The sequence below is a fragment of the Elephantulus edwardii genome, unplaced genomic scaffold (genome assembly GCF_000299155.1).
Source record: "Elephantulus edwardii isolate Elephantulus edwardi_28Jun2011 unplaced genomic scaffold, EleEdw1.0 scaffold00021, whole genome shotgun sequence".
In the NCBI taxonomy this organism is placed as follows: domain Eukaryota; kingdom Metazoa; phylum Chordata; class Mammalia; order Macroscelidea; family Macroscelididae; genus Elephantulus; species Elephantulus edwardii.
Window position 1 is genome coordinate 18475985 of NW_006399771.1, and position 8216 is coordinate 18484200.

Genomic DNA, 8216 nt, shown 5'->3' on the forward strand with positions numbered 1-8216 from the left:
CATCCTTTACGAAGCACTCTAGTTCACTTCCTCAAAGACAGACTTAACTGTTCTTTTGGTAGTCCAGAAAATATTTAGCAATCTTCTCCAACACCATAATTCAAAGGCATCAATTCATTTACTAGGTTTCCATCTGAGTTAGAAACCTGAGGGGAAAAAACATCCTTGGTAAATTTTGTTCAGATGAACTGAATGCTCACTGTAGTGATAAATTAGAAATAAATCTGTCACATGGGAGGGGTAGGCTAATCAATTTGCCCGGTGCAGTCTTGGCATTGGTAGTGAGGAAGCAATCCCTCCCTGAAAATATTTCTCTATAGCTCTGGTGGCCTAGTGGTAAGGAGTTGTGCTGACAACCAAGGCAGGTGTTTGAATCCACCAGCTGCTCCACAGGAAATAGCTGGACACTCTCCTCCAGGGCTATGAGCAGCCTCTGAGCACCCACTAGAGGGTCAGATCTGAGTCAAAATTGACTCTGTCGCACATAACAACAACAGCAATAGGTCAACCCATGTGTAGATTTTACATGCACATCACACTATACTTATAATACAAAATAAAAACTCTTAATGGGAAACCTGAAGTGTTCTGAGTTAATAGTGTCTCTAAGTTTACTTTAAAAATGCTATTACTGCTCTCGGCCATGCGCCCAAGATGCCGAAGGGAAAGAAGGCCAAGGGGAAGAAGATGACCCCTGCGCCCGCCGTAGTCAAGAAGCAGGAGGCCAAGAAGGTGGTGAATCCCCTGTTCGAGAAAAGGCCCAAAAACTTCGGCATCGGGCAGGACATCCAACCCAAAAGGGACCTTACCCGCTTCGTCAAGTGGCCCCGCTACATGCGGCTGCAGCGGCAGAGGGCAATCCTCTACAAACGGCTCAAGGTGCCACCTGCCATTAACCAGTTCACCCAGGCTGCTGGCCCGGGCTGAGAAGAAGGCTGCTGGCAAAGGAGACACCCCCACCAAGAGACTCCCCCGTCCTTCGTGCAGGGGTGAATACAGTCACCACCCTGGTGGAGAACAAGAAGGCCCAGCTGGTGGTGATCGCACACAACGTGGACCCCATAGAGCGGTGGTCTTCCTGCCGGCTTTGTGTTGGAAGATGGGTGTTCCCTACTGCATCACCAAGGGCAAGGCCAGGCTGGGCCGCCTCGCCCACCGCAAGACCTGCACCACTGTTGCCTTCACGCAGGTGAACCCGGAAGATAAAGGCGCTCTGGCGAAACTGGTAGAAGCCATCAGAACCAATTACAATGACAGATAGGATGAGATCCGCCGCCACTGGGGAGACAACGTCCTGGGGCCCAAGTCAGTGGCCCGCATCACCAAGCTGGAGAAGGCCAAGGCCAAGGAACTCGCCACCAAACTGGGCTAATGTACACACTGACTCTTCTGTACATAAGAATAAACTTATTCCACAAAGAAAAAAAAAGAAAAAAAATGCTATTACTTTGAGCTGTGGTGCTGGATAAGAGTCTTGAATATACCATGGACTGCCAAGAAAACAAACAGATTCATTCTGGAGAGGGTTAAACTGGGCTACTCCTTGGAGGCAAGATTTCTGGGGTTTCATCTGACATACTTTGGACATGTTATAAGGACGAACTGGTCCTTGGACATCATGCTTGGGAGGGTGGAGGGACAGCGCAGGAGGGGAAGACCCTCCTCTATGAGGTGGATTGATTCAGTGACTGTGGTAATCGGGATGGGTGTGTCAGAGACAGTATGATTGGCACAGGATAGAGCAGGTTTTAAGGCTGTTTGTTGCACATAGAGTCGCTATGAGACGCAAACAACTTGATGGCACATAACAACAACAACTAGTAAAAATGAATAAGCAGTAGTCAAAGAATAAAAGAATGTACGGCCTTCAGTAAATTTGCTGGAAAAGTTCTCTTTAAAGTGTCAAAACCCTAAAATGTCACTTTGAGGACTAAGGTTCACCTGATTCTCTCCATGGTATTTTCAACCTTGTAATAATGAAAAGCTGGACTAGGAATAAGGAAGAAAACAAAAACCCAAACCTATAGCCATCAAGACAATTTCCACTTAGAGTGACACTTTGGGACATAATAGGTATAATAGGGATTCCAAATCTTTCCTGAAACAGACTACCTCACCTTATCCACAGAGCAGCTAATGTATTCAATTTACTGGGTTGTGTATTTTTTTTTTTACCCATTAATAGCCAAGTACTTAATCTAAAGAACCACCAAAGTTTTCAATGATGAATAAAAAAAGCCTGAAAAAGCATTAATGCCTTTTAACTAGGTATTGGTGAAAGATATATTATGAACTGTCAGAAGAATGAACAAACCTATCCTGAAAGAAATATGGTCAGAATGCGTCTTAGGAAAGAGAGCATAATCCTTCAATTCACTTAATCTGGACATGCTGTCAGCAGGGACCAGTCCCTGGAGCAGGACACCATGATTATCAGTGTGTCAGCAAAAAAGATGACAGAATGGTTGCAAAACCAGCTCAAACATAGCAACAGTGGTGAAGGCAGTGGAAAACAAGGTAATGTTTCATTCTGTGGTATATAGGGTCACATGATGGATGGTGAAGAGATTGAGATTGTCAACAGCTTCACTTTGCTTGTCTCTACAATCAACATTTTTTGTACCAGAAGCCAGGAAATTAAAAGACAAATTGCATTGGGAAAGTCTGCTGTCAGAGACCTCTCCAAAGTACTGAAGAGCAATGATGTCAGTCTGGAAACTATAGTTTGAATTATACAGGCCATGGTCTTTGCCATTACTTGTTATGCGTCAGAAAGGTGGACAATGACTAAGAAGGGGAATTGATGCCTTTAAGCTGTGGTGCTGGAGAAGAGTGTTGAATATACTAAGGACTGCTGGGAGAACAAACAAGTTTGTCCTGGAGAGGGTGAAGCCAGGCTGCTCCTTGGAGGCAAGGATTCTGAAGCTCCGTCTGACATACTTTGGATGTGTTGCAAGGTGGGATAAGTCCTTGGAGAGGGATGTCATGCTTAGGAGGGTGGAGGAAAACCCTTGATGAGATGGATTGATTCAGTGACTTGGATAATAGGGGTAGGTGTATCAGAGGCAATATGATTGACACAGGATAGAGCAGAGTTTAGGTTGTTGTACACAGGGTCACAATGAGTCAGTCTCAGGCAACTCAATAGCACATAACAACAACAACATGAATTGGAGCTGACAGAATAGCACTTAAAAACAAGCCAATAACAAAATCAAGACACAAAATCAAGAGCCAAAATCAAGAAAGAATTAAAAGAAAATCTTGGTTCCATGTAAATAATAAAAATAATTAGGGGAAACACTTGCTGCAGAAGGTCAAGGACTACAATTTTTTTCATTATTATCGATTTTAATGAAAATTTACAGAGATTTTGGATTTCCATTCATTCATTGTTGCACTTTTCTCCCTGCCTACCCCTCCCCTCCAGTTCATTCTTCTCTTTGCAAAGTAAAAGAAAAATTCTTTCATTGTTATACAATTTCTCCCCCCAAGTCCAAGGGACTGCAACTTTTGTTGCCCATGCTACATCTCAATATCAAGAAAACAAAAGAAAACCAATGAATGGACCAATAGGCAACATCATGTGAGATGGAAGAAATGTTTGAAAACTGTCAGTGATTTCATCTTGCTTGGAATATCAATCAATATCCTTACTTTCAGCAAATAGGAGATCAGGAGATATATTGCATTAGACAAATCCACTGCCAGGGACTTTTCCAAAATATGAAACACAATAATGTCAGTGTGGTGACTAAGGTGCACCTGATTTAAGCCATGATCTTTTCAGATCACTTGCTATATGTCTGATAGCTGGACTTTGAATAAGGATGACAAAAAAAAAATAAAAAAAATATCTATGCATTTGAGTTGGTGTTAGATAAGAGTACTGTATATCTCAGAAATATTTTTTCGGCCAAAAGTACAAGCAAACATCTCTTGGGAATAGTTTAGCGAGAGTGCTCCTCAGAGGCAAAGATAGTGAAGTTTTGTCTCTCATGCTTTGAGCATGTTTCTGGAGAGACTATTTCATGGAAAGGGACATCATGCTTAGAAAGGTGTCAGCAAAAAGCTAGTAAAGCGTCAGCAAAAGAGAAGAAGAATTGTCACCCCTGGCAAGATGGATTGATAGCAATGGGCTCAAATGTGTCAGAGATGATGAGGAAGGCACAGGATAAGACAGGTTTCAGGTCTGTTGTTCACAGGGTCACTATGATCCATACTCATCCAGATGATATTTAACCACAATAATACAAAAACCCATTATTATTAATGCATCTTGACTGCATGTTTGATCAATTTCTGACTGCAAAAGTTAGAGGTCTTCTATTTCCTCCTCTTTGGCTCCAGTTGTTGATGCATATATTTGCATGATAGTGGTATTCACTGGACTTCCTTGTATGCGTATGGATATTATCCTGTCACTCAACATGTTGTATTTCAGGATAGATCAAGAAATGACTTTTCTAACTATAAAACCAACCCCATTTTTTTCTCACCTTTTCATCCCTGGCATAGTAAATCCTTTGATCATCTGATTCAAAATGTCCCATACCAAGCCATCTTATTTCATCAATGCCTAGTATGTCAATATTTATGTGTTCCATTTCTTTCTTAACAATGTCCAATTTTCCTACATTCATGCTTCTCACGTTCCACGTTCCAATCACTAGTGTCTCCTTACAGCTGTTCCTCTTTCTCCATGTTTCCATTTCTAAGATCTCAGTTTCAACTGACATATCTATTAGTCCAAATGATAGTCCAAGTGTGCTCTATTTTACATAGAGTTTTTGAAGGCCTGTAGTTTTGGAAGTGGATGGCCAATCCTTCTTCCTAGTCTGTCTCCATTTTTAAATATATATAATAGTATCTGATAGACAAGTATTCTACAGAAAAGAGCAGATGAAAGACATTTACCAGTTAGAAAAGGACAAATATTCAATGTCGCTGCCCACCTGGCTACATGTTTGACTGGTTTTTTTGTTTTGTGGGTTGTTGACTCTTTTTGTTGTTGTTGTTTTTAATCCACCCTTTCCCTACTCTACCACCAACACTTCCTACTTTTGCCTACAACATTCAACACCCATCTCCCATTGACTAGCCCCTGATGTGATGGCATAAATATCAAGCAATAAGGATTTCTCTGATTCTGACCATATCATGCTGCGTGAGCCTCTTGTGGTGCAGTCAGTAGCAACGACGTCAGGCTGGAGACTAAGATGCCTGATGCAGGCGATAGTCTTTGTAATTATGTGCTATGCATTGGAGAGTTGGACAGTGAATATGGATGATAGAAAGAGAATTGATGCCTTTGAGCTGTGGTGCTAGAGAAGAGTGTTGGATATACCATGGACGGCTAGGAGAACAGACAGGTTTGTCCCGGAGAGGGTGAAACCAGAATGCTCCTTGGAGTCAAGGATTCTGAAGCTTCCTCTGACACACTTTGGGCATGTTGCAAGAAGGGACTGGTCCTTGGAGAGAGACGTCATGTTTGGGAGAGTGGAGGGACGGCGCAGGAGAGGAAGACCCTCGATGAGATGGATCGATTCTGTGAGTGGAGTGGTGGGAATGAGTGTGTTTGAGACCACGAGGTTGGCACAGGATAGAATGGCATTTAGGGCTCCTCTACATAGGGTCGCTATGAGTCGCAAATGACTCGATGGCACATAACAACAACAACAACAAAAATACGTAAGCCATTGTTATTGAATTTATTCCAACTTCCTGTGACCTTCCATTGGGTTTCTAAGATTGTAAATCTTTATTGGAGGAGAATGTCAGTCTTTCTTCTGCTGAGGGCCTGATGAATTCAGATCACCGATATTACCATTAACAGTCCAATAAGTCTTCTGCAGATAGTTCTCCAATTTTGCCAGCACCATTTGTTAAAAATGCTGTCATTTCCCCACTTAACTGATTTCATCTCCTTGTCAAAAATCAGTTGACCAAGATAGATGGGCTGATTTCCGGGTTCAATTCTATTTAATTGATCTGTATGTCTGTCATTGTACCAGTACTGTGCTGTCTTAACCACCACAGTAGTGTAGTAGGATTTGAAATCAGGGAGTGAGATGCCTCCTACCTTTCTTCAATTTTTAACAAGTATTTTACTTATTCAGGGCTTCTTTCCATTCCAAATGAAACTGGAAATTGCCTTTTCCATCTAGTTGAAGAATGCGATTGGTATTTGTATTGAGATTGCATTGAATATGTAAATTGCCTTTGGTAGTATTCCCATTTTCACAATATTGAATCTTCCTCACCATGACTAAGGGATATTATTCCACTTCTCCAGGTCTCTTTTTGTTTCTTGTAGTAATGTTTTGTAAATTTCTTTGAACTATTCCTTTGTGCTTCTGGTTAGATTTACTCCCAAGTATTTAATTGTGATTAGGTACCGTGAAAGGTACTGTTTTTCTTAACTCCTGCTCTGTATTCTCTCTGTCACTGTAGAGAAACCGAACTGATTTTTGTATGTTGATCTTGTATCCTCCACATCTCACTCCATACACAAAAAACAACTCTAGGTGGATCATGGACCTAGGACTAAAACCAGACACTATAAATGTCATTAAAGAAAAGTCTGGAAAAACTCTAGAAGTCCTAATCCACAACATAAACAGTCTTCCAAGCATCCTCAAAGACCTACAGCCAGGAGAATATAAAATAGATGCATGGGATCTTCTAAGAATCAAATCCCTACGCACATTCAAAAACTTCTCTAACAGGGTAAAAAGGGAAGCCACATACTGGGAAAAAGTATTTGGAAATGACATGTCAGATAAGGGACTTATATCTAGAACTTATAAAATACTTCAGCACCCCAACAAGATAAAGGAAAACAATCCAATTGAAAAATGGGCACAGAACATGAACAGACTTTTCACCAAAGAAGACATTCAGATAGCCAACAAGCCCATGAAGAAATGTTCAAAATCTCTAGCTCTAAGAGAGATGCAAATCAAAAGAACTATGAGATATCATCTCACCCCCGTCAGAATAGCAAAACTTGACAGAACAGCAAGCAACAAATGCTGGCGAGGTTGTGGAGAAACCAGAACCCTTATTCACTGTTGGTGGGAGTGTAAAATGGTGCAACCACTGTGGAAAGTGGTGTGGCAATTTTTCAAAAAGTTACAAATAGAGATACCATTTGACCCAGCAATTCCACTACTGGGAATATACCCCAAAGAGACCATAACTGCCACCCAAGCAGATATATGCACACATATGTTTATCGCGCCTTTGTTTACAATAGCAAAGAGTTGGAAACAACCTATGGATTGATAAATTGATAAATCAACAAATGGATAGAGAAGCTGTGGTATATTCACTCAATGGAATACTACACTGCAATTTAAAAACAAAGAACTCATGAAATATTATTCAAAATGGGTGACCCTGGAAGACATTATGTTAAGTGAAATATCTCAGTCACAGAAGGACAAATACTGAATAATGTCACTGTTATAAAACGGGACTGACATTGGGGTTGGAGGGATACTAAGAAAGATGGAATAAATAATGTTTACTGCATTGAAACATGAGGGAGAAAACTGTTTAAAAGGGATATGTGATTAGGTGTTATTGCCGTGACAGGAGTCCAGAATAAAGGCTGAAAAGTGGAGTGGACCTTTGGGGAGCAATTATAAAACAATGAAAGAATTTTACTTTTCAAAGAGAAGAGTGTACTGGGGTAGGGGGCAGGGAGAAAAGTGCAACAGTGAATGAATGGAAATCCAAAGTGTCTGTAAATTTCATTAAAATTAATAAACACACACACACCAAAAAAAAAAAACCCAAACACACAACCCAGTCCAATAAATAACACATGTTCAGGGATACTTTAACCATATTTATGGAAGTGAAATACACAAAAGTTGAAATGAAAAACTTGATGAATAATGACACAATGACCAAAGTATATGAGACATGTTTTGACCATTCTTGCCTTTAAACAGCACCCTTGTTGTACGTTCTCTATAAGAGGTCCACCTACGGACCTGATATATTGCAATCTCCATGTGTAGAAATAATTATCAATAACTTTTAGCAAATACTTCAAGATAATTTGTAACAGATATTTGTATCTTATGGTATTTTTTTCCACTTAAAATATGTTGTTGTTGTTGTTGTTGTTATGTGCCTTCGAGTCGTTTGCGACTCATAGCGACCCTATGTACAACAGCCCTAAACCGTGCTCTATCCTGTGCCAA

The 8216-nt window shown here is 40.7% G+C and overlaps 1 pseudogene; it reads left to right on the forward strand.

Annotated features, from left to right (window-relative positions):
• Nucleotides 1–654: 654 nt before the first annotated feature.
• On the forward strand, nucleotides 655–1372 carry LOC102844967 (annotated as a pseudogene).
• The last annotated feature ends 6844 nt before the right edge of the window (nucleotides 1373–8216 follow it).